Raw genomic sequence first — 26,481 nt, forward strand, 5'->3', positions numbered from 1 at the left:
ATAAACAAAGTATTTGCCATGCAAACTCTCTTATTCAAGCTGCAGGAAAAGAGTATCCCCTCAGTGCTGCAAATACATTAGTGCTTTGCAGTCATCTACCTATATATTTTCTTAAAGGAGCACTATTTTTATGTTAAATGCAAATTGGGGTTAATTTAGTGCATTTTTTTCATGCAAATCAATAAAGTTATTCTTGAGTTACTGGATTCCATCACCTTCGTGTAACTCCGCCCCCTGCTGCCCCTCCTGATAGCACAGAGCATACTGTAGTATGCTTCTAGCACATCCACTCTAGAACAGCTCCCTCGGAAACCAATGAGATTGGCAGCACTGAATCACATGCTAGCATAACATGTGATTGGCTGCTGTTTCAGTGATTTCAAAGAAAGTGCTACTGAGCATGTGCAAGACATTTTCATGTTATTCCTTCCTGGTGTCCATAGAGTCCTTAAATGGGTTAGAAGTGTTGTTTTTTTTAACTCTTTTTTAAGAATCCATGTAAAAAAAAGTGCATTGGAGCACATGAAAACCCCCCTCCAAGATTTATTAAAGAATAAAAATAAAATTTTGGGGACTAGACTATTCCTTGGATTTGGTCTGCAAAATATTACACCCTCCATTGGTAGACAAGGCTAGTTATTTATAGTATATAATTATATATTATTATAATGATATACCATATATGAGCACCAGCTACAAAAACAAATACCTACACAATAATGGGGTTCTAGCAGATACTTAGTATACATCCATTACAACTGGTGTGGGTGCACAATAGAAAGTGTGGGATATGACTTTATATTTGTGACCAAGTTGCTTAAGTGATCATAGAATTTCCCTCTGTGTATAGACTAACTCGAGCACGGGGAATTACCGTGACTCATCACAATGTCCGTACGGTGAGATGTCAGGTTATTTATGGAACGCGTGGAGTTTCGCGAGTATCATTCATTTTATATCAGCGAGACCTGTGATGCTGAAGAGCGAAAATGATTGCATATGATTGGGATCATCAGATAAAAGAACTGACATCTGACAAGGTGACATGGACACCCTGCACCAGTCAACAACAGCTGCAGGTGCTTGAAGGAATCCAACGCGAAACAAAAAAACACACATTGTAGCTCAACGCAGAGACGCTGAAAGATGATTGCAACCTGCCTGTAAATGGAATGTTTTCCCAAAGACGAGGCTTTTTGAAGGACCGGTTGTGTTGACCAAAGCTGCCTATAAAGAACAATGTGATAAACAACCCAACCTGTGCAAGCCCCCTAAAATGGAGATGTTTCTTCTTCTTTGACCCAAGTGAGCTAAGACTTGAGATGTTCCCGAGCGGTAACGTACCGCAAGGCAGGGTATTAAGCAGGGGTCTATTCTCAAATCTCTTTGTATGTAATGTCACCCTTTAAGAATGTCTTGAGGTCCACCCCAAGTCTAAAGGTAAGTCCAGGTGCGGACCTATTTAGCTAGAGCAGAGACGTCCAACGTGCGGCCCTCCAGCTGTTGCAGCTGTCCCATACTCCTCAGTCAGCCCCGTAGCTGAAAGAGCATTATGGGAGATGTGGTCCTGCAGCAGCTGGAAGGCCGCACCTTGGACGCCCCTGAGCTAGAGGGACCTCAACTGATGAAACCCATGAAAGCTGAAGTGGATGGTTAAGGTTGCCTTGCATTTTGGTTCTGTGCTGCTTTTGTGAGCGAGATCAGTTTGATATAGCAATGGAGATCTTTTTCGCTGTAGTGGCACCAGTGCGCCTGAATTTGAGGCGCTCCCAAGCAGAGATGCACCCTAGGGCAGGCTATCAAGCGCCTTCTCATATGTATTATACGGGTGACAATTGGGACAATAAAAAAAAGGGGTTACTTAACCCCTTACTTAATCACTGTGATGACAGGAGACCTGGGGATGAAAAAGTCATTGATAGATATGGTATCTGGTGCCAGACTTCTAACCCTAATTTCCGAGAAGGTTATAGAAGGAAAGAACGCCCTCTTATTAGAACCTCAATTTCTATTGAAATTATACCTCTTCTAATAAAAAATCTGTGTTTTTTGTGTTTTTAGTCTAAAGTGTTCAGATTTTGATTAAATCTATCTTATTTAAATCTTTTTGCAAACAAACCCATGTTCAGTTAGTATCGTCATTCCAGTATTAGCAGTTAGATAACTCGGCCTCACGTATGATGATTATTATACATTTATTGCTTCCACTATTACAATAGATTTGAACTAAAATGCAAAAAAAATAATGTCTGCAGAATTACTCAAACAGAACGTGCCTCGTAACATTTTCTCAATCGCATTTCGGTTTTTGTTTTATTTTCTCCACGCGTGACTACCCAGTTTCCTCATTAATCACTTTTTTTTTTCTTTTTCACATTCCGCCGATAACAAGATACAGAATTATCAGCAAATTCCCGCTATTTACAATTTTACTCTTTTGTTTTTCTTATCGTTCCCATTGCTTCTGCAGTACAAGGTTGGGTTAAATCAAGCGTAATAATTCTCTGGAGCTATATTGTTTTTTTTTATTCCCATGGCATCCAAAGGCATTGGAATATCAAGTAACTTATCCAACATCTGTGATCTGAATTTGGCTTTGTCTGCTCGCACTCCATTGCGTAAACCATCGAGCCATTACTCGTAGTTTTGCTTCGCGGAATCATTTATAAAAAAAACACTTTGAGATTATTATAATTGTGATTTGAGCTTGGGTATTCACAGCCTAACGAATGTACATAATGTAGAGTTCGTGATAACGCTCCTAGGCGCAGCTCTTGTTACGATTAAGGATTAGAGAAACTCGCGGTGTTACTGTACTTGTCGGCGCCGGCCCGTGTTCCTTCCCCGTTTCATTGGTTAAGAAGCATGATAATATTCCGATTGAGTGACGATTTCATTTACGCCGTGCGTGTACCCTGCATGGAAATTGTCTGTTATGTCCTCCTCATTTAGCAGATAATACTCTAACATTTAATTTTTCGCAAATCGCATTAAGCGCTAACTCGGCTGTGGGGAAAATAAAAATTACGTGGCTATATGGAGTTCAATAATAAAATTAGATTGGTGACTGAAGGCCATGTTCAGCCATTCGATATTTAATCAGTCATGTGGCGGAAGAGCGCAACGTCCTTGTAGACAATTTGGGGTTGTCGACTCTGGCCGTTCGAGATATATGTGGAAAATGTCTAGATCCCTAACGAATTATCCCCTACATCTGGCTCAACTATAAATTAGGGCCATATTGACAAGGGCCGCATTCGGGTCCGTTCTGAGGCCTATTTCTGACAGTATGGTTTTTCTCCCAGTTGCTGCCGATTTGAATCTCTCATGATGCTTTGAGAACTACAAATTCTACGAAGAACAAGGTTAGTTAGAGTTCAACAATAACTGGAGGGAACAGATGAGACACCTCTAAAAGCTTATATTTCTACATATATATAACCAGCTCAAACTCATATTTTAACTCCTGCAGACTTTTTTTGCAAATTTAAAAAAATGTAACGAAAACTTATTTTGAAAAAAGAAAAAATCTCCAATAAACTCTCTTTATCTGCAGTCCTGGAGGCCACCATTGTTATCAGTCATGTGGTATTTTGGATTTTCCCGGCTCAAACCCCACACTGAGCTCATGCTTTCTGGCAATGCTAATGAAGTCTGTTCCTCTATAGACTTTCATTAGTCAGAGTGTCTGACTGGGTGATTAAGACTGGACCCCCCTTCTCACTATCTACCCTCTCCCTACCCCCTTCTCACTATATACCCTCCCCCCTTCTCACTATCTACCCCTCTCCTCCTTCTCACTATCTACCCTCTCCCTAACCCCCTATGTAGGTCACTTACCGTGCAGTCCTGTGGTTGGGACGCGAGGCCTCTGTCTCGCTGCTCTGCCGCGGGGCGCACGGCTTCACTGCTGAGCGCCGGCATATGACGTCATATGCTCAGAGTGAAGCGCCAGCACCCGGGACAGACCTTTACGCTCCCACCACTGCAGTCGAGGCAGCGCTGAGGCAGGCAGCGGCAGAAGGGCGCCGAGCAGTTGCTGAAAACGACCCCAAGGGCTCCCCTGACTCCAGGGCCCAGTCGTGACCCCTGCGACCCCGGTAGTTCCGCCACAGGACTGGGCCATTCTATTGTTTCTCATAGGCAGTATGATAATGAGTCAGGGTGTTTGTCTAGTAGATTGGGCTAAGATTGTTGAGCAAGAATAATCATATTATTGTTAATTTTGCATATATTCACTTTTAGTGGTATTGTTAATTCTGTTTTCCACTCTAATGTAATATAACTGTAGAATCTGCTGACAATTTATAAATAAAATGTATTAATAATAATTCTAATTGGGCAAAGCCTTCTCGTGTGATTGTAGCTAAGAAAACATGGCACATGTCCTTCTTGGCTAGAGTAGGTCAGGCTTGGGCCACTTTTTTAAAAAAAAAAAAGGTTTCCAGTTCCAATACTTTTACAAAGAAAAAAATATATGTACTTCTTGACTGCATTATAAAAAATGAAGTCAATCTATTAAACACCTGTTAGAAGCCTTCATAAGGTATTCCAAACTTTGGGACCCTGAATAACTTTTTGGTGCCAACGAAAGCTGTGCTTGCTTGGGGTAGGAAGTTGAGCATTCTGTACATTTCATATTTTTTTGAAGTCTGGCCCAAGATCAAATTTAAACTATTGTAAATAATCAAAAGTAAATTGCATTAGCTGCTAGGTTACAGGAACATCTCTTATCACGGTAATTCATTTCGAACATTTATTTGGCCTTTGGGTGAAAATTAATTTAATGTCCTTAGACGACTGTGAATTTGATGCTAGACGTAAAAAAAAAATGACTGGCAGAATTAAGCATGATAAATGACAAGGGTGGTGAACTCTGCGGCTTTTTATTATATTTATGATCTGTTGATTCTTCTGATTTGCGGTAAAGTTTATGTTCACACCATTATCTTAATCTGATTCCTTAATGGGTGCATTAGTTCTTTGACCATTCTTTTGTAAATATAACTATATAAATAAATATATGAATAAATATACGGTCTAAATTATCTATCTTCTTACATAACTTGTTAGCTTATTACACCTTTTAATGTTAATGTTTAATTATCATGGAGTGTTGCTGGAAGCCTTGTTTGCTTTCTGACCCTAAAAGAAAACTACAGGAACCCTGCTGAGAAACTCTTCTCTCCTAGAATACATACTTCATCTCTTTGATGTTCTTTATATGTTTTCTGTTTGGACTCCTGAGCCCATCAAGGAGAACGAAAGGGAACATCTCCTTTCCATGACTCTGAAGCTGTCACATAAGCCAAATATTTATTGTCTATTAACTATATATTATTATAATAAATATTATTTCTTGGGAAAAAGAAAAAAAAACAGACATTCACCTTGTTATTTTTATTTTTAATTGGGACCAGGCTGGACTAAATGTTCTAAGTGTATAGTTATCTACTATTTCTTCTTCATTGGGAGGTCTATGGAGCATCTTAAGATGTTAATTGTTGCCCACAAACAATTGCTTATTAAAGATGGGGGGAAAAAAACAACCTTTCACCCATGTTCTAAAAATTGTGGAAACTTTACACACTTTGGAAACTTCTGCTAAGAACTGTGTTTCTCCACATCATTTTTATCACATGCTTGTCATGATGGAACCAAGCAGATATAGAAAAGCCTAGGGAGGCAGATCCAAGGGGTCAATAGGGAGCCAATCACCCTATTGGGTGATCAAGCTCCCTACAGGGCCACTACTATATGGGGCAATTTAAAGGGATATCACTGAACCCCCCAGCTGGTATATTAACACTATGGGGGCTGTGGAGATTCAGCACAACATTCATAGTTTACTTCCGCACAGCACTGTATATACTGGCACCCAGCAGGACGGTAGCATGGAAAGGGCGGCTGGTGTCACTGCCCAGGCAAGTGCCGGAGATAAATACAGCACTCTATAAGGCAGGGGCGTCCAACGTGCGGCCCTCCAGCTGCTGCAGGACTATATCGCCCGTACTCCTCAGCCAGCCCCTTAGCTGAAAGAGCATTATGGGAGATGTAGTCCTGCAGCAGCTGGAGGGTCGCACGTTGGACGCCCCTGCTATAAGGCATATACTTTTTTTTCTCCTCGTATCGCAATTTGCAATAGCTACATTTTCCCAAACCAACAAGAAACAATATCTTGCTGATGCGATGGTTATTACAGATTAACTCTGTATGCACAGCAGCATATCAGGACATTTTGCTAATTATAGAAAGGTTTAAAACTTGTTGTTCCTTGAGAATGTCCAATCTTAAATGTATTATTTCAAAAAAAAAAACACAAAGACTGTGTTACGTATATAAAATCAAATGAGTCTTAAAATGCTATACTGAGCTTTTAACCTATGTTAGACTTTGGCATGGAACCCAACATATAAGCACTGGCGTGGCATATTAACTGAATTGTTAAAATAAATGCAAAAATAGGTTAAAGGGACAATATTTTGTCTCTATCATCTCACCAACATTAGTGAACTTTAGGGCAACTGATCTCTTTCGTGTCGGAAAGCAATAACATCAAAAGGTTCTTCTGTGTCTCATGTCCATGCTTGTTAAGGTAGTATACATGGGAGATCAAAGCTTATCATCAGAATGGCGCCTTTACAGTCTTCTCAAATACTATTCAATGTCATAGACACTAGAGATTCCGAGACAGAGGCAGAGGAAGAAGTGCTAAAAGTATAAGTGGTGGGCTGCAATGGAGCAAGGGGGACTTAAAGGGTAGAGTGACGCTTAGACGTCGCATAGTACATAATTAGCATTAGCAACATTTGAAACATTTAGTACTCTGTCTCGGATTAATGATTAGCTCAACACCAGTCACATGTCCTTGTGTTCAAACACTCACAAAACAACTCGCTTGCATTGTATTCTCTACAACTCTCTTGTTTGGCATGGCATTCGATTTATAATTTTGCAAGTTACAGGCGAGTGCACGCGAGTGGCCTTTATTATTTGTACTTTATTTTTTGCGATTGCGAATGCAAGCCTGTTTCAATGACCTTTTAGTAACCTTTTGTCCAAATCGTGTGAGTTTCCTTTCATCAACTCACATTTTTAGCCAACTCGGAAACACTCCGAATTTAGTGAATAGACCTGTCTGAAAATTTTGCAACCCCCAGTCTTCGTTTCAAATTCATTTTGGGCTAACATAAAGAGATTACATTTAAAACATGTGCCTTATGCTTTGGAATGTAAATATTTTTTTGTGTTTTAAAATAACTTAATAGTTGTCATCCAATGCTTTGTCCTCGGGATATTATTATTTCTGTTTATTTAAGCACTTACGATAAAATTCTATCATTTAATGGGCTTCCGTGTCACTTCTGCACTGTACAAGGCTGCTACTCCCGTTTTCATCATCAATCCACCGCTTACATCTACATCTGAGATTCTAAAATTCTGCAAATGCGTGCATTTTATCAATATCACAAGGTATACATTTGATGAAACTCAACAAAAATAAATAAAAATAAATGTAGCATTGTATATCCTTTACAGATCCCTGTGTTCGCAACTGAGGATACCCCTTTTGACTGTTTATCTACCATCTGATGTTTATCGGGTGGTAATTTAGGACCTCCGTCATCATATTGTATATTTATTGGGAGAGTTTGCCACTAAAATTCTAAAATTCAGATGCATTTTTCCTTGTTTTTCATGGTACATTTATGGAGAGATGCATTGTACGTGAATGAGGACATAATCCAACAGCATTATTCTCCACCCATGAATGAGAGAGGGAGCCAGACAAATGAGAGTACTGCTTGATAACTATCTCATTGCTATTCTGTTAAATAATATTAAAAATATTATTTTATTCCATTATTTTTAATCTCTTTATTTATATAGCGCCAACAATTTCCGCGTAGTGCATGCCTTCAAAAGGTCTGACAAAAAAGTTAGGTAATTCATTTTGGTGATGATAGAAACAAAAGTTTACAAAGTGTTTTTTTTTTAACCAATTGGGAGGAAGGAATCTTAAATTGGAAAGATGTTGTTCAAACATCCAGGATTAAAGATTATGTTTTGTACGAAGATAGAATTATAATCCCATTAAACGCATAGCTTTCCCTTTTTACAGCAAACACAGTATTTTTTCCAGTGTGGGATCATGATGATAAACAACATAATTAACAAGTTAACAGCGTCATTAATGTTCCACTAAGCCTAGATCCATTAAAAGGGGGGTAAATATGGGCTGTTAGTGTCTTGTCACTGTTAAAATAATACATTTTATCTAATGCAAAGGATAACACTAAAGTATATTTCCTATTAGAAGTATCCAACCTGCTACAGTTTAACGTGGAACGCCACACTCTGTACAAAAATACTTATTATTAGATGGATTCAGCTGAATCTACTGTTTCTTTAGCTATACAGCCTCTAGTGGGAAATTGTCATATTATATTTTCCAATTTAAAGTTCAGAAATGGCATGTTTTCAAAGACATACCATTTTCAATTTCATGAACATCTCCCATTGGTCGCAAAGGGTTAAATGTAACCCATTTTTTTTTAAATAAACAAAACCTACAGCTTACGATAAACATAGAATCTCGTAAAATTACGTATTTGTGAAATTTCTCCAACCTCCTGTCTTCCAAATTCGATTTCATGATAACACCATGAACAAAAATCTCTTTAACCCAAAATACCACTTTAATACCAAAACTACTCTAAATAGGTACAATACATATAATTGCGTTGTTGATACACTGTATAGAAGATAGCTATTTTTTACACATGTAGCTCAGATTATTCTTAAAATAAGTTTCCATTAAACTGATTCTGATAAAATTTATCCAGGACTCTATGGGTTAAACTGGCAGGATGCCTTGAAAGCCCAGGTAAAGCTCAGTAATATTCAAGTAATATTCATAGAAGACAACAGGGGTCAGCTGAACGCACTTCGACCTTGAACATATGATGGACAATTTAAAATATTAGCTCATTTGAAGTAAATTGGAATTTTGTGATGTTGTAAACAAAAAAAGTCAAAAGGACTTTTTTTCACTTATACTATCAGCAGCACTCGGTCTTGTTTTTAACCCCTTAATGACAAAGCCCGTATGTGTACGGGCTCAAAATGCATTGTTTGCAATGGGTTTTGGGACCGCCCAGTGTCCTTAAGGGGTTAAAGGTGGTTGAAAGTGTGAGAGGGTGATTGGAACAGGTTAATACAGCGAGGGTATTAAACATGCATGGGATAGACATACGGCTCCTGAATCTAAGACGAAACAACGACTGATTAAGGTTTGAGTCTTTATTTCAGGAAAAAAACGGACGACTAGACAGGGGGCCGAATGGGGCCGACCTGCCATCCAAAATGTATGTTTCCATAACGAGAAATCAAAAACGTAAACACGATACAGGATAGGGCTTGGATTAATATATCAGAATTTTCTTCAAGGCACGACAAGATTTTATATTTTATTTAAAATAGAACTGGATGGAAATATCTCTATCTTTTGGAATAAAATTTATGTACACTGGTTATATCAGAAGTATACAAGAAACAAAAACTGTCTGCGCTTCTTACCCTAATAAAGTTGGCAACAAATATATAAACATAATATAAATGAGAGGTTTTGGTTATATGAATTGGCCAAAGCATAATTAAGCTCACCCGCCACGTCAAGCCACACTCTCAATAGGGTGAGATCCTACTCTCACCTCCTACATAGTGGGCACACAATGCAGTTTATACTGCTACCAAAACCTTATTAATGTGTTGGGGGAGGTGCAATTAAACCTCCTCCCTATTAACCCCTGGACAGCAAGCTGCAACCAGACTGATGAGGAGCCAACAACCTCAAATATGTGCAAACAGGGAAAAGAAAAAATATCGGTGCGCTAAGCTAGTCACAGGCTCAAATAATACAAATGTGTAATACGAGGCCTACCAAACAGGTGTAAGCATTTGTTGCCAACTTTATTAGGGTAAGAAGCGCAGACAGTTTTTGTTTTTTGTATACATTGTACAGCCAATACACTGTTTCTTGCAGCATGCTTACACCTGTTTGGTAGGCCTCGTATTATACATTTGTATTATTTGAGCCTGTGACTAGATTAGCGCACCGACATTTTTTCTTTTCACTGGTTATATCAGGTTATGTCTTTTTCTCCCCTTTGAGAGCGACACCAAAGAGCTCGGACGGTATTTTCAGCCGATCTTTTAACGGCACACAGCTGCTGAATATTTTAAGAAATATGAAAATCGATTTTATGAGAAAGTGAGACTCTGGATTCGCAGGTTAAAGGTCGTGAAATAATTAGCTGTGTTTGCATTGCAAATGACAAGGGCAATAAAAAATGCAGTCATGCGTCCACAGCAGGTCAGAGAGGGATAGGAAAAGTCGCCCTGACCTACTCCGCATCTAATGAGAGGGGTTTCGTATCAGCAAGGGGAAGGGAGAAAATCCTGATTGACAGGTCCTTTACTCCCCTTCTGACCCACGTACTTCATTCATGCGCTTGACAAGCGCGTAGATGATAATAAACTCTAGAGATGCGAAATCATGTCTCGCGAACTCAACGTACATGTTTTTTTGCCCAATAATTGCTGTTAAAGGGACAGTTTAATGAGAAGGGGTAAATGTGCATCATGTGTCCCTTTTAACGGAAACCAGATTCCTTATTGCAAAATAGCCTTATTTTGTAGTTAACTTATTTGCCTTATTTTCTGCCTTTTTTTTTTTTTTTTTGCCTTATTTGCCAAAACCTGCATTCATTCCTTTTTTTCTGATTTTTTTTTTCTTTTGGAATCGTCCACTAAAAAATGGGACATAATCCGCCGTTACAAAATAACATTTCCCGGCAAAAAAGGTACGTAGAAGCCTGAGTCTGACGCGCTTCTAGAATACTAGGTGTTATCTAAATATAGGAAGGCTAATTGGCTCGGCGTTTTATTTGTACAGCATTAGAATTTAGCTGTTCTTGGCTTCGCAGAACCGCAGATGCGGAAATGAAATATCTTGAGGTCATGGGAAACCCATCATTGCCTCGTGTCTGGGGAAACCTCTTTGATATGTAGACGGCGCCGATCTCTAATTAGGACAGCGGAAGATTAATCAACAGGTCAATAGCACCTTACCGCCGAGAATTATACGTCCGTCGTTAAGCCATAAATACATCAATTGTGTCGCAAGATCCATTCTCGGATGCTTTCAATATTTTTACTTTTAAGTTAAACAAATCAAAAAAAAAAATAAAAATATTCAAGACTGAGCTAAGTATAGATGTGCGGAAAACAAGAATAAATATGAAACGCTCAGCAGGGCTGGACTGAAGATGGCGAGGCAGTCCTGGCGTTTTAAGGCCAGCGGCCGCCTGATGATGTAAGCGGCCGCCTGGATAGCCTATGGCCGGGCATATTCGCCACACGCTGAATCAGCAAATCAGGTGCATGTGTGACGGAATGTGTCGGTATTAGCCTGGTGTGCTGGATGGCCAAACCGAGCCTGACGTTCCGATTTTAAACACATATAATCGGAGGTGGATCAAATGATGGCATCTGAAAATATGGACCTGTTCTGGAAGGCTTTTAATTCACAAAGCATAGATCTAAGTGTTTGTGGCGGGCCTTCAATGGTCTTTTAGATTGGAGACAAAAGAGTGAGACATCAGAGAACTGCAGGGGGGGTCCTGCTGACGTCGCTGGGAGGCTGCTCGTGTCAGTTGGCGGCCCTGCTGATGTTGCGAGGAGTACCGCTGAAGTTCTGCCACTCCATGGTCACCTGGACCTCGCTTCACCTGGAGTCTTCAGGGGGAAACCCAGAGAGTTCCCAGGCTTGCTCCCCTTCCGTGCTGCCCCGCTTGCTGCTGGGACTATGCCACCGGTACCAACACATACCCCTTCACATGCCCTATTAATAACGAAACTATGAAGACTAAAACCCTTTCTTTTCATCTTGATTTTTTCGCTATAAAATTATTTACGTCCTAATCTTTTTTGTTTTCCAGTTCGGAGTAATGAATCGAAAAGGGCAGCGTTCTCTCTGGTTCTCCCATTAAATCAGCGTCTTATTACTCGGTGAACTGGATTCCGCAGACATCATTACTTTGATTCATTTTTATGAGTACATATTATGTAACCGTGTACTGTATATGTCATTTGTTTTGTTGGCTGTTGTGTTCTAGAATGAACTTTGATTCATATCATTAGTTGTTTTTTTAAGTGAAGTTTCCTATCCCTATAAATCATCTGGCTAAATATATATATATAACGTCGCATATTTTATTTATTTCAGACACAAGGATAGATAACATCTGTGCACCTTCTAATTTTTAATGGGAGGATAAAGTGTTAAATATTGGTGGAGGAGGGGGGGATTCCTAGAACTACTGGTAAATAAAAGTGGCTTCCTTAAGCCCCCTTACTGAGTGATCTGATTTTAATAATTGGTTAATTAAAGCAGAAAATCAGATTACTTAAAAAAATGGTCACTTTTATTCAACTAATTATTCACCCAGTAGTGAGGCTTTTAAGGCTAATGTTGGCTAAATTCTGGATTCATTCAACAATGTAGACTTCAACATGATCGCATTAAATCTTCTGTTTTAAGCAAGACTGGAAGTTGCGAGACCATGAGAAAAATGATTCTCACTGACATGTATGTAAGGATCGCCGACGCTCTCAAAGTTCCACTGTATGAATAATCTCAAAAAGACTAGAAATCAAGGCGTCTGAGGCCTCAGTGCCAACACAACTTCATTATCTCTCCGTGGCGTACGTGGGGTTTCCGTTTCGGCCCATTTGGCTTTTTTTTTCTGCCCAACTAGTCCTGGAGGCTACATTTTCAAGAACGTTCATCTCCTCTGCATGTGGGTAACAGTTTCATAGGTTATTTCCACAGGCCAAGCATACCCAATGTATTACATACGTTAGGACCCTCCAATCATCTAAGATAGCTGAGAGGTTCTGCTTCAAAAAGGTGACATAGGATGAAACATTGCTTAGAATTGATTACATACCCATGAGAATGATGAAGATGATGATGAAGATGATGATGATGGTGATGATGGTGATGACGATGATGATCATGATGTAAATGATATATGGTGACTTTATAGGTAAAATGTAGATTGATTGCTTGGTGTCTTGGTATCTTCGTAATACACAGGCATTCTATGATTATTTTATTTAGTTGAGTTTGGGTGAATGGTGGAAGTGGTAGAGGGTAATACGGTGAGGGTATTAACCATGCATGGGGTAGACATACGGCTCCTGAATCTAAGACGAGACCAACGACTGATTAAGGTCTGAGTCTTTACAGCAGGAGAAACGGGCGACTAGACGGGGGCCGAATGGAACAAATTCTATGTTTCTGTTTTGATAATGATTATGTGTAGGTACTGTACCTTTACCTATAGGGTGATAGATAAATGGAGGGTAGAAGCTAATTCAGTGAGAGAATGTAAACATGCATGGGACAGGGATATGGCTCCTGGATCTTGGACAAGATGAAGGACCCATGGAGATTCTATGTTTCTGTAGAACATCTATTGATTTTGTACACCTGACATATAAACTCTTTTGCAGCAGGTGTAGAAAATATTATGGTTTATATGAATCAAGACGCATGTTATAAATCATATGATAAACGAGATTCTAATTGATTTGTTTACAGTTGGTTTACATGTAAAACTATACACGTGAATCAAAACGTATACACCACAACACTTAAAATATGAGATACTTAAAAGTTAATCAGTACGTTTCTGCCACAATGTTCACGTTAATTTCATATTCAATTGACTGGCGATAAGTGTTTCTTTAAAGACGTTAAAAACTGTCTACCGCCGAGGATTTTATCGGCGTGTTTAACTTTTTGTATATTGTAAGTTTTAGATGTTTTATATATTTTGTGTGTAAACGTGAAAAGCACATTAAATATATTTTCCTGTAACTGAGAGTAGCACAAAGAGAAAAAAAATGTTACGAATGATGTTATTGATTATACTGTTGATGAAAACATTCGGGTTTACGATCGTCTGGCGATGAATTATGGAGGATTATGGTGTCAACCCTTCGGACAAGTTACCCGTAATAGCTACTTGTTACTTGTTTTGTACCACAATGGACTAAGGTTGAAATCTTGTTTCAATTGCTTGCGTACCTCTACAAACATTACTGAAGGCACAACCAACACGGTTATTGGCCATGGAACATAAACTGCCTTTTTCTTGAACCGTTGAGGCATTCCTCTGTCTGCTTATCTCTCGTTTCACAATACACATGGGGGTGAGATGATCCGTCTGTAACAGTTAAATCTATCAAGATCTACCAGGTTCCACCCAAAGACCTTGGACCTTTACTATCTTAACCACCAGGAGGATAATGTGTCTGTGAGATCTTGGACCCTCGTCGTAGTCAGGTGTCCTGGACTGGTTCCTGATCAAAGAATCAGTGATCAGTGGACCATTCATAGTCGGTGGCTCCCAGCTGGAAGAGAATTTCCATTTTTTGGCATCTTGTTTACTGGTTTCTGGTTTCTAACTCTGGCTTGAACCCTGGTTTTGCCTCTTACGCCTTTATACCCATGTGTTATTCATCATCTGTTTTCTGAGCCTCGTCTGGACTCTATTTCAAACCTCTCTTGCCCCTTTGTTACTGTGTTTCCTCCTCTGACTCTATATTGTCCTCTGCTCTATACCTTGGTGCTACAATTTACTATTACAAGGGTTTATCTGCCTTCTCCTGCACCGTGACCTTCAATGAATGCAGATGGAACCTATGAGAAAGTCTAAAACATCTGCACACAACTTTCAGGCTTAAACTCAAGTGTCCGGTTGATCTGGAAATGTCCGGTTGACCTGGAAGTGTCCGGTTGACCTGGAAGTGCCCGGTTGACCTGGAACTCAGTTCCAACTCACATTTGCAACTCGAAGACAACTCGCAAGGGACTCTCCGGTTAATCTCCGACTGTGTGTGAGATGTGAGTGATTTTTTGAAAGTGCTACTACAAAGTTGGCTTTAATAAAGTTGGGTTTTTGTGTAGCTTGCGTGAGTTTGATTGTGTCTGCTTGTGCCGTGGATAATTATTCATTCACCTCTACGTTTGCGGCCTAATCTAGGCATCATGAAGGAACGATCACGATGAGCATCTCCAATGAAAAGGACGATGTGGTCCTGACATAATAAATAGTTAAAAGTTGAAGATGGACAGAGGTTGGGGTATTATAGAAGATCATAAAAGCACGTTGAGCACACGGTGAAAGAGCTAATTCTGCTTCTTTTATTTATTTGTTTGCTAATTTATTTCTCTAAAATATCACTTTTCCCACTTTTAATAGATATTTGTTGTTTCAATTTTCTTTGCAACTCCCTTTAACTTGCTTGCTTTAGATATAAATACCCAAACTGGTTGCATTCTTTGTTATTTAAAGGTGAAACCAAGGTTGCTTCCTTGTCAGATTTAATAAGCATTTCTACTCTCGCTGCAAAGATTTTAAAGAAGTCATAAGCGTTACTCTGTGCAGACAGCGTGTAGCGTATAAAACATCAGAGCGCGAGAAATTTGTAAGTAGGGCAACTCTCCGAGTCCTTAACGGTTGCACCTGTCGGCGGATTTTATTTACTTTTTAACGTCTATTTTCATTTTGCTGAAACACGCAGAAACATCAGCACCAGCAAAAGACGCGAGATGATCCATCTGTATGCCACATATCTTTGCCCTGCCTTTCTAGCGGTTACTAGTTGCGGGAATAATTGGTTCACCATATATCATTAGCTCGGTGGCAATCTTTGAGGACCATAATAGACGCACCAGCATAGACCCCATGAAATGTATTTTGCTGCTTTCTGGTTCACAATGGCATAGCAGTCTATCAAAGAAGGGAATGAGTATGTTCTCCGTAAGAATCGCCTCTTCGTGGATTGTCAAGGTTTTCTTGGTTGCAGGTGTTCTTAATTGATTGAGAAGAACCTGCGCTTAACCAAAAAAGTCTAGGACAGAGCTTGTCTACAGAAAGCAACCCACTCCATCGTGCCGCAAGCGTGTTCCCTCAGGACGGCTGTCATACTCTGCATAATTATATTTATGCGGTAGAGGTTGTGATAGATTGCTTCTTTCTTTAGTTCTTGAAACATTTTTGTGGATTGCATAGAAAAAAAATTGGTAAAATTCTAAATCTTCCTTTTATTTTACCGTTAGTAGGACTTCTTGAAATTTTAATATTAAAAAATGATTGGAGAGGGAATCTGGCGCTTTAAGGCCAGCAGCCAATAGATGATGTGTCTGGAACCACTGGCTGGATACATTTGGCTGCACTGTGGTTGGTGGGGTATTCTAGCCTTGGCCAACTAGACCGGGACCTAGGGTGGCAGGTCCAGAGGGCCATAACTGGGAGCCAATTGGCTTATTGGTTGACTGGGCTCCTTACAGTGGTAGTATGTGGGTTCTGCTATTGGCCATAGGCTTTGCCCAGCTTGGAAGTTGGCCAACCTAGGCCTGAGCTATATAATGACAATGATTAGTAATCCCTCTAAAAAAAAAAAAAATCATAGCAATCCTTTTTAAGCCAATAAAAATATTACCTTTTAAAACCCAAATGATATCAAGAAGAAATATTGCTTTTTTAAGGAATTCTAAAAAAAAAAAAAAAAAGTGCCAAACTCAAAAACAACAGATTTGTGATAATCACAGCTTTCCCAACATTTACTCTGTTGAATTTATGATTTGCCCAGCAGATGTGATATTACGACATTTTTAATCCAGATAAAAAAAAAAAAAAAGATTAAACTAACGGATGATTAAAAAGAGGGGACAGGTGGTCAGTGGAGGTTTCAACATTTCCTTTTTATTATTATTATGTTCCAAATTTAGTTAAGAAGCGTATCTGTTCTATATTTTTCTTTAAAAAAAAGCAAACAACGTATTTCATTCAAATGCAAATTATGGAATCAAATACTTCTATATTTAACCCCTTTAGGACCGGCGTTCTTGTACTGCGTCTTTCCTTTGAAGACCGCAGTTTTATTTAAATATTTAAATTCCGTGCTCGTGATTCGCTTCAAAACGATCACGTGCACAGAATTGAGGGGGGGAGTGGCTGCTACGGATCGCTGGTCAGTAGCAGCCGCCCCTCACGATCCCAGCATCCATAGCGACGCTGGATCGCGCATCATCGATGACGTACCTGGTACGTCCCGGTCTGTGGGTGACACCCAACCAGGAAGTACCAGGTGCGTCATCGGTACAGAAGGGGTTAAAACATATTAACCCAAAACATATTGTTTTGGCGCAAGGTCCTCTTCTTATTGGTCCCAGTTGGTATATAATCAATAACAACTTTCAGGTTGTTGTCTGCTTTTAGAATCCCTCAACACAAGGCTCTGATTTTAACTTCTAATCTCTAAGACGTCAGTGGTCGTGGACAGGAGTTCAGGACAAGAACTAAAAATGTGCGGATATAAAAACTCAAAACTTAGCCCTTAATAAGAATCAATGGGTGGCTTTTAACTGGCCCAATAGCCACATTTAAACTTATTGTTCCTAACGTTTTTTTAATTAGTATTTTCTTATTGAATTAATGGCCACCCATAGTCATTATCAAGCCATTTTATGTTACCAAAGATAAAGAGATGAGCACAGTGTTGCACTTATTCTTAATGAATAGAATATGATACAAAAAGGTTTAGGTGCGTTTCTTCCTGTGCTTTGTTTTCTAAAGGATTCTTTGATATAGAAATAGCCGAGTGACCCTCATACGACGATCTTGGCTTCATAGCTTTATTGTAGGAGGAAAGCAATGCTGAAGGACACATTCCATAAACTATATTATTGGTTATTTTCACGCTAATCTTTCTCAATTTCTGGGGGTGACGTCTCTATTAACCAGATTCCATCTCTAAGTGTGCTCCAAAAATGTATTTTGAATAAAGCCAAATGGATGACATTGTTTTTTTTCAAGTGTCCACCAGCCCTTAGCCAGCTTTGCCTCCCACAACATGGCCTTCAGAACATAATGCCAGCGAAATTCACAATTATGCTAATAGAAGGTCTAAGCTAATGAGAACAACATTTATTACATCCTGTGTAGAGCTGTGTTTAATATAGATTTATTGAAGTTGCGTTTCTGATTTGTGTGGCACCAGGTCTTTACGGAACGTTGCTGACCTCACTCGATCCTGACTTAATTTTTGCCTTTCTTCTTCATAATGGTTTCTTTGGGTCCTAAAACTGGAGGGCAATCTGTATCTAAGATGGAACAGATTCCTGCCAGCAGCCTACTCAGCTTTTGTTACGAGTTTACATCCAGTCCTTGTTATGGTCCACAAATATTTTTATGATTGGCGACTTGAAAGAAAGGGCCAAAATTTGTTAGTGGGGGGTCGAAGAAGATGTATGTATGTATCTATAATGATATGAAATTATACCCTCTCAATAGCTATGGAGATTAATGAAATGCTTTCATTGAGATGAGATATCAGATCATTCATGTTTGACTAGATGATGTCAACATAAAAGTTGGTCTACTGTATATTTTCCTCAACACTACTTAAAAACATTGACTCTAATAAATACAGTATAAAAATAGGGGAGTATGTGGTAAAGCACTCTAGAACTATAAATGTTGATACATTTAACACATTCAGACTGGTGTTTTCCTGTTTAACATCCATCAGAAGCATAAATATTGGGGATCCAGTCAGGGCCGGCCGAAGACTTAACGCCGCCTGGGGCGAAGTTTAAAATGGCGGCATTTTAAACTTCGCTGACGCCATTATTCCCCCCCCCGGTACTTACCTTTAAAGAGTCCTGCCGGCGAGTCTCCCTGCTCTGCCACGGTGCCGGTTTGTAATGCTGAGCGCCGGAAATTGACGCCACTTCCGGCGCTCTGCATTACAATCCGGCACAGAGACTGAACAGGGAGACTCGCCGCAGAGGAGAGAGAGAGGGGCGCCGAGCGGGTAAGCGAAAACTACTCGGCGCCCCTCTCTCTCTCCTCCGCTTCAAAACAAACAACCAAAAAAAACGCTTGGGGCAAAGTGCCGCCCCTTCTAAAGTGCCGCCTGGGGCAATTGCCCCAGTCGGCTCCATTGTAGGGCCGGCCCTGGATCCAGTCATACTATATGGCTATGTATTGCTTTGTCCACCACTATGCCAAACTACCTATACTCAGAAATGACTGCTTGATCTACTTTTGATGGGATAAGGCCAGCAATGTCAGCGCAAGTCCAGGAGAACCTGCCGCAAAAATGGGGGAAGATCTTCCTCTTGGCCAACCAGGTCCCTTGGGTTACAATGGAGATCTCTGATCTCCCCAGCTGGCCCATTCGATCTTTAGAAGATTGCATTAAAGGCATTGTGACGAAGTGACTGAATATGGCGTCCTGTCCCGGTGTTCTTCAGTTGAAGATGGTGGTTCTCAAAAGAGGGGTCAACTAGGGCCCGGAGTCAAACAGGCCTAGGGCAGGGTAAATACCCCAATGAGTAGAACCAGGCCAAAGGGGGGCATTCTTTGCTGCAAATAGCTGTAAAATTGGGGGGACTTTACAGGACCAAGGAGGGCTAGGAAGAGGTTGACATCAATCTGTCCATTACTATAACTGATATGTGTAGACAAACATTTTTCTCCAAAGTAACTAATTTTAAAGGAGAAATAGAAAAGACAATGGCCGTATAGTGGACTGGTTGGGCAAAAAAAGTTGTTTAAATTTGACTTTTCTTGTTCATCTTACATTATTCCATACTTTTTTTTAAATGATGACTAATACCATTTAGCTCAAAGATAAGCTATATATATATATTTACTTTGCTGGTAATTTAAAAGACCTGCTAATTAGGCTTGGAAGCAATTGTCTACTTTAATAACATCCGAGTGTTTCAAATACTAAATTGTTATGTTCTCACTTGCTACTTAAATAGAATAATTCATGCATTTATAACTCAGACCTACATGCGTGTTGATAATTCACTCATTGGGAGTAATTGCCATAAAGTCGGCAATGGTTGTTTATTTAGGAGCATATTAGGAGCACTTACTCCCCAGTGCTGTATACAGTAATATACCCCCAGCGCTGTATACAGTAATATAACCCCAGCGCTGTATACAGTAATATAACCCCCAGCGCTGTATACAGTAATATAACCCCCAAGTGCTGTATACAGTAATATAACCCCCAGCGCTGTATACAGTAATATACCCCCAGCGCTGTATACAGTAATATAACCCCCCAGTGCTGTATACAGTAATATAACCCCCCAGCGCTGTATACAGTAATATAACCCCCCAGCGCTGTATACAGTAATATAACCCCCCAGTGCTGTATACAGTAATATAACCCCCAGCGCTGTATACAGTAATATAACCCCCCAGTGCTGTAAACAGTAATATAAACCCCAGCGCTGTATACAGTAATATAACCCCCCAGTGCTGTATACAGTAATATAACCCCCAGCGCTGTATACAGTAATATAACCCCCCAGTGCTGTATACAGTAATATAACCCCCAGCGCTGTATACAGTAATATAACCCCCCAGTGCTGTATACAGTAATATAACCCCCAGCGCTGTATACAGTAATATAACCCCCAGCGCTGTATACAGTAATATAACACCCAGCGCTGTATACAGTAATATAACCCCCCAGCGTTGTATACAGTAATATACCCCCCAGTGCTGTATACAGTAATATAACCCCCAGTGCTGTATACAGTAATATAACCCCCAGCACTGTATATAGTAATATAACCCCCAGCGCTGTATACAGTAATATAACCCCCAGCACTGTATACAGTAATATAACCCCCCAGCACTGTATACAGTAATAGAAGCCCCAGTGCTGTATACAGTAATATAACCCCCCCAGTGCTGTTTACAGTAATATAACCCCCAGCGCTGTATACAGTAATATAACCCCCAGCACTGTATACAGTGATATAACCCACCCACACTGTATACAGTAATATAACCCCCATCGCTGTATACAGTAATATAACCCCCAGCACTGTATACAGTAATATAACCCCCAGCACTGTATAGAGTAATATAACCCCCCAGCGCTGTATACAGTAATATAACCCCCAGCGCTGTATACAGTAATATAACCCCCCAGCGCTGTATACAGTAATATAACCCCCAGCGCTGTATACAGCAATATAACCCCCCAGCGCTGTATACAGTAATATAGCCCCCCAGCGCTGTATACAGTAACAACCCCCCAGCCCTGTATGCAGTAATAACCCCCCCCAGTGCTGTATACAGTAATAACCCCCCAGCGCTGTCTACAGTAATATAACCCCCCAGCACTGTATACAGTAATAACCCCCCAGCGCTGTATACAGTAACAACCCCCAGCGTTGTATACAGTAATATAACCCCTCAGCGCTGTATACAGTAATAACCCCCCAGTACTGTATACAGTAATATAACCCCCCCAGTACTGTATACAGTAGTGTAGGTCGGTGACAAAAACTGGTTTTGTCCCAATAAACTCCCTTTATCTGCAGACCTGGAGGCCGTCGTTGTGATTATTTTGGGTGACTTTCCCGGCTCAAACACCACAATGAGCTGATGCGTTTTGGCAATGGCAAGTCTATTCGTCCATAGACTTTCATTAGTCATAGTGTCAGACTGGTTGATTAAGACTGAGCCATTCTATTGGCAAGGTGTCTAGTAGATTTAAATGGAGAACATTTGTTTGTGCATATTACAGTTAAAAATGCATTTCTTGGATAAATCTCTAAAGACGGGTTTCTTTTCTGCTAAATGTTGGTATGGATATGGTAAAAAAAAAAAATGAAATTGAAGTTTGGGCTGTAAAGGCAGACCTCTGAGATTACAAAAGTGTAGATGTGCTCATACTGGCAATCTCGTAATATTACAGCTAGATTTGATCCTATAAAAAAACGTGAGGCTCTATTTATTAATACTGGAAACTATTTTTACATTTCAAGAAATCGAATAGAAAATCCTGTTCTATAGGTGTCACGCGCCAGGAAAATAACACTGATATGCGTAGAGCAAGAAGCCACCGCAATAAGGGAAAATTATAACTCAATCTGACACACCGAAAAGAAGAAAAAAAAAACCTTTTTATAGGTCATCGTGTCTCTTGGGGCTATTTTACTTATATATCGGCTTGTACCTTGTTATCTAATAGTGTAGAGAAATCAAAAGAGACGGCGACATCAAGACAAACTATCCTTTGTGATCTCGGATAAAAGTATTCCAGATTCGCTCAAATGAATTAAGAGGTTATGAAAACACCTTTAAAGATACATACGGATGTGGCGAGATTTGATTATTGGTCAGGGCCGGAGAGGCGATGTTGAGTTGGCTCTGGCACTTTAAGGCCGGTGGCCGCCTACTGACATAATTGCCGCCGTCGGTTTGAGGCTGGTGGCTGCACGTTACGTTTTATGCTTACGTAGCGTGCACTTGGGCATATCCAGTCAGTGGTCGCTTGCTGGAGTGGCGTATCGGGTATTTATGGAGTTAAGTTGGGCAGCGGCCCACCGGGCATTGGACCCAGGGCCGGCCCGACGATGGAGCCGAGTGGGGCAACTGCTCCAGGCGGCACTTTTGAGGGTGCCGAGTGGTTTTATCTTACCAAGTTGTCAGTACCCGCTCGGCGCCCACCTCTCTCTCTCCTCTGCGAGCCCTCTAGCTCGGTCTCGGTGCCGGCTTGTAATGTTGAGCGCCGGAAGATGACGTCATTTCCGGCGCTCAGCATTACAAGCCGGCACCGTGACCAAGCAGGGAGACTCGCCGCAGGACTGCTGAAAGGTAAGTACGGGGGGGGGTGGCGGATAGAGGAAGTGTAGATAATGGGAGGGAGCGGCATTTTAAACTCCACCCCAGGCGGCATTTTGTCTTGGGCCGGCCCTGATTGGACCAGTTTGCCAGATGGCCAGTCCAAGCCTGATATTGCTTCTTTCTTTTGTACATTTTAAAATGTGATGAATCAGAGCTACTACAAAATGTACAATATATACGAGTGTTATTCTGGTTCTAATACAAGGCTCTCATTTGTGGGAATAAATTATTTAATTATTGGAAATATGAATTGTTTAATTTGCATTTTTTTAAATATTTTTTTTTGGTATTTTTCTTTACTTTAAAAAAAAAGAAAAAAATCCATCGCCCTTAGATTTTGTTCATTGAGCAATGCAAATAGTAATATGGAAATATTTTAATAAAAATGTTAAAAGTTAAAAATCATCAATATGGTTTTTGTAAATTGGTGCTGGAAAGGTCAGTCTGTGCGAAAAAAAAAAAAAAAAAGGTTTGGAGGAATCCCCTTATTTAAGAAAAAGCGGGTGATTTGTTATTTAAATTGCCATGAATATACTTTGATCTGTAGCTTTGCATGAGAGCACTTGAAGATAAAACAGGAGTTTCTGATTGCTAGATAAACAGCTGCGTTCTCAATGAGTGAATCATATAAAGATACAATGGTCGCAAAAATCATTTTGCTGTGATTATCTTTGTGAGATTAACAAAAAAAAACAAAAATTCATGATTAATCATTAGAACGCTATACGATGAGTTATATCGGAGGCAACAGTATTTTGCTATCTAATATTATTATATTACTATATTATGCCATCTAATAATATTAATATTATTCAATATTATAAAAATATTTTTAAAAATTCGATATTATTAAAAATGTTATATTATTAAAAATTCGATATTTTCCCCACTACAGTAATATACAATTTAGTTACTTTTTTAAACACTGATTTTCTTGAGTAATCCTAAAATTCTATTTGATTTACGACCCGCAAGTCAGACATCGCTGGTCATGGAAGCAAAGGTGACATCAAAACAATTATATTAACAAAAGAAATGAAGATTAGTTGGCATCATGTTATTTCCGAAGTCTTTAGTGGTAGCCTTAATTAATTAATTAAAGAAAATGGGCATAACAAAGCATTAAAAAAAAAAACACTAAAAATCATAACACAAACATTAAAAAAATCCATATAATTTAAATCATAATTCAAACATAAAAAATCCATTTAATTTAGAAGAAAATTAAATTAATTATTCCCGACAACTGTTTTTTATTATTATTATTATTACTTATTGATTTATATATCTCCATTGTATTCCGCAGCACTGTACAATGATTTATATTCTTTTACAATCCTACAGGTATGACTTCATTCAAGAATAAATCAGACTAGCTTTTCAAACCCAATAAAATGATCTCATATAGGACATAGCAAAGCGTTTTTGTAATCCTTGATCATTATGCTTTGACGGCATTGCGCTAGAAAAAAAAAGATGCCTTATTGCTGATGAAGCAGGAGATTTTGATGCCGTGCTTACACATCGCACTTAGTAAGCAGGAAAACAATGCCTGTGTGTTACAAAGAATTGTTAGAAGAATTAAACTGCATCGCTGGCCATCACCATGATCGCAAAATATGCATTTCAATTTATATAACAGGAGGAATTGGGTTTATTTGTCTATTTTATACCAGTTACGGAATCTTTGTTCTGGTATAAAAGTGTCAGTTCCTGAAGAATCAATACTAGCAATAAATGGTAATATTAACCCCTTAATGACAAAGACCGTACATGTACGGGCTCAAAATGCATTGTTTTCAATGGGTTTAGGGACCGCCCATTGTCCTTAAGGGGTTAAATAAGAGATGAAACAATATAATATCCCTTTATTTGTTCGGAATTAGGATTTTATTGTAGTTTCAAATATTCTGCTCTATCGTCACTATAGTGGCATTGCAAAGAAATTGTGTTCTGCACAAACTTTCTCTCTATAATCCAATCCAATAAACCTATAAGCCAGGCTCTTATCAGAGAAGGTTCAGGCACTATATATATCACTAGTTAATATCGTGATAAGGACCAGGGGGGAATGCTGACGACCATTAACAACACAATTGTTCTTTTGTGGACTAGAAAAGTGAATCGCAAGCAAAATTATTTATATGACTTTATAATGGTTTTTTTTTCAGAGTGCCTTTTATTTTTTTATTTATTTTTTTTTTACTTTTTTTTCTTGGCTTAATAGTGCTTCACTAATATATTTTCCAGTGACCTCTAAGGAACAGCTTAAAAGATTTCCCATAGGCTTTTAGTCTTAGTTTAAGCGTATGCATGATGGAACCTCATAGCAAAGATAAGTATGGTTTGGTGTTTGGTTATTAATAGCCCTCATGAAATATGTAACGTTCCAGGAGAACAAATATGTTAGAAATGCTTAATTGAGAACAGGCAAAGCCTATTAGCTTGCCTAGGAGATGCCCCATCATCTCAAATAAAATGTACCTTGCTTAAAGAGGAGAAAAGTCCATGCGTGACTGATGACAGCCCTGGAGATATGTCTTCTGAGTAGGACAACTGTCAACCAGAGACATTTGGCTTGGTATCTCAAGACATACTTGGATGATAAGAGGATAGCTGAACTTGGAGGGCTGGGATGCCCCCCAAAAAAGGTTTGAAAGAGATCCAAGTAGGCAGAACCTAGGTAGGATATGTTTGGAATCTAGACAATGAGTGTTGTCTATGGTATACTCATAGGTCAATGAGGAATGCATGACGTTTCTGGAGGGACCCTATAGAAATGCGAGGATTCCTTGCATGAGAAAACCAGACACCCCAAAATTACGCCTTTTGACTTTGATGGGTAAATCGATATGTCATGTTCATGGAGCCCCTGCCTCTGTAATGACATAAAAAAGTTTGTCACCAGCACATAGGGCAACCTAGATCTCATACATAATGACTTAATGTGGGAGAGGGGTGATGTCACACACGTCTGACATGATGTAAACAGATCACAAACTAGGTGCCTGTCAAAGCATTAGAAGGAAGTAAGAAGGAATTTTGCTTTCTCCACCTAAATTTAACCCATGAGTAAATAATATGCTAAATAATGTTGGACGTAAATTAATTAAAATTGTACAATAGAAGAAATGTAATTATGTGTTGTGTAGCTTTGCATGCTTGATTCAATAATAGCAATTTACATTTTAGATATTTTTTCATTTCTTGTAAATTGAATAGCATAATTTGTTTCTGCTTACAAAGCAGGAAAAAAAATGTAGCTATTCAGGCGGTAAGTTAGAACATGCCTTGTTTATATTATTTTCTTGGTTCTTATTTACTGCTTTTTACATTTTTAAGCACAAAAGCATTGTTCTTTGTTAAGGGAACGACTGCTTTTTTTTATAAAACTAACTGAATATTTATGAAAATGCGGTTTAGGGTTGTGTTTAGATCATTGTTCAGCTCTCGAGAACAAGTGTGTTATTTATCACACTTCGAACTCTAGAATTGTCTAGAAAATGACCCGTCTTGAAGGGCCATGTTCTATTTGGAGGCATAGGCTTTGGCGGTAGAGCAATTTACAGGGCCTTAACATCCATGGGGCAAGAAGGGTAGCTGCCCCTGTTGTTGTAAGATGAAGGATATGCTTGAGTCCTGGGGACAATGACCCAACACCCCCAATCTCTCTTTG

General features: G+C 39.4%; 1 protein-coding gene and 1 long non-coding RNA gene across 2 annotated transcripts in view; both read left to right on the forward strand.

The window, feature by feature from the left end:
* Positions 1 to 26,481, forward strand: part of MDGA2 (MAM domain containing glycosylphosphatidylinositol anchor 2) — a gene marked incomplete at its 5' end in the record, with an annotated part of 232,745 nt that overhangs the window by 11,206 nt on the left and 195,058 nt on the right. The gene's annotated exons all lie outside the window — the stretch shown is intronic.
* On the forward strand, positions 4,119 to 21,791 carry LOC128505091 (uncharacterized). Its single transcript, XR_008355532.1, has 2 exons — positions 4,119 to 4,164; positions 21,656 to 21,791. It is a non-coding gene; the product is annotated as an uncharacterized LOC128505091 (long non-coding RNA).

This window comes from Spea bombifrons, chromosome 9 (assembly GCF_027358695.1).
Source record: "Spea bombifrons isolate aSpeBom1 chromosome 9, aSpeBom1.2.pri, whole genome shotgun sequence".
NCBI classification, from domain to species: domain Eukaryota; kingdom Metazoa; phylum Chordata; class Amphibia; order Anura; family Pelobatidae; genus Spea; species Spea bombifrons.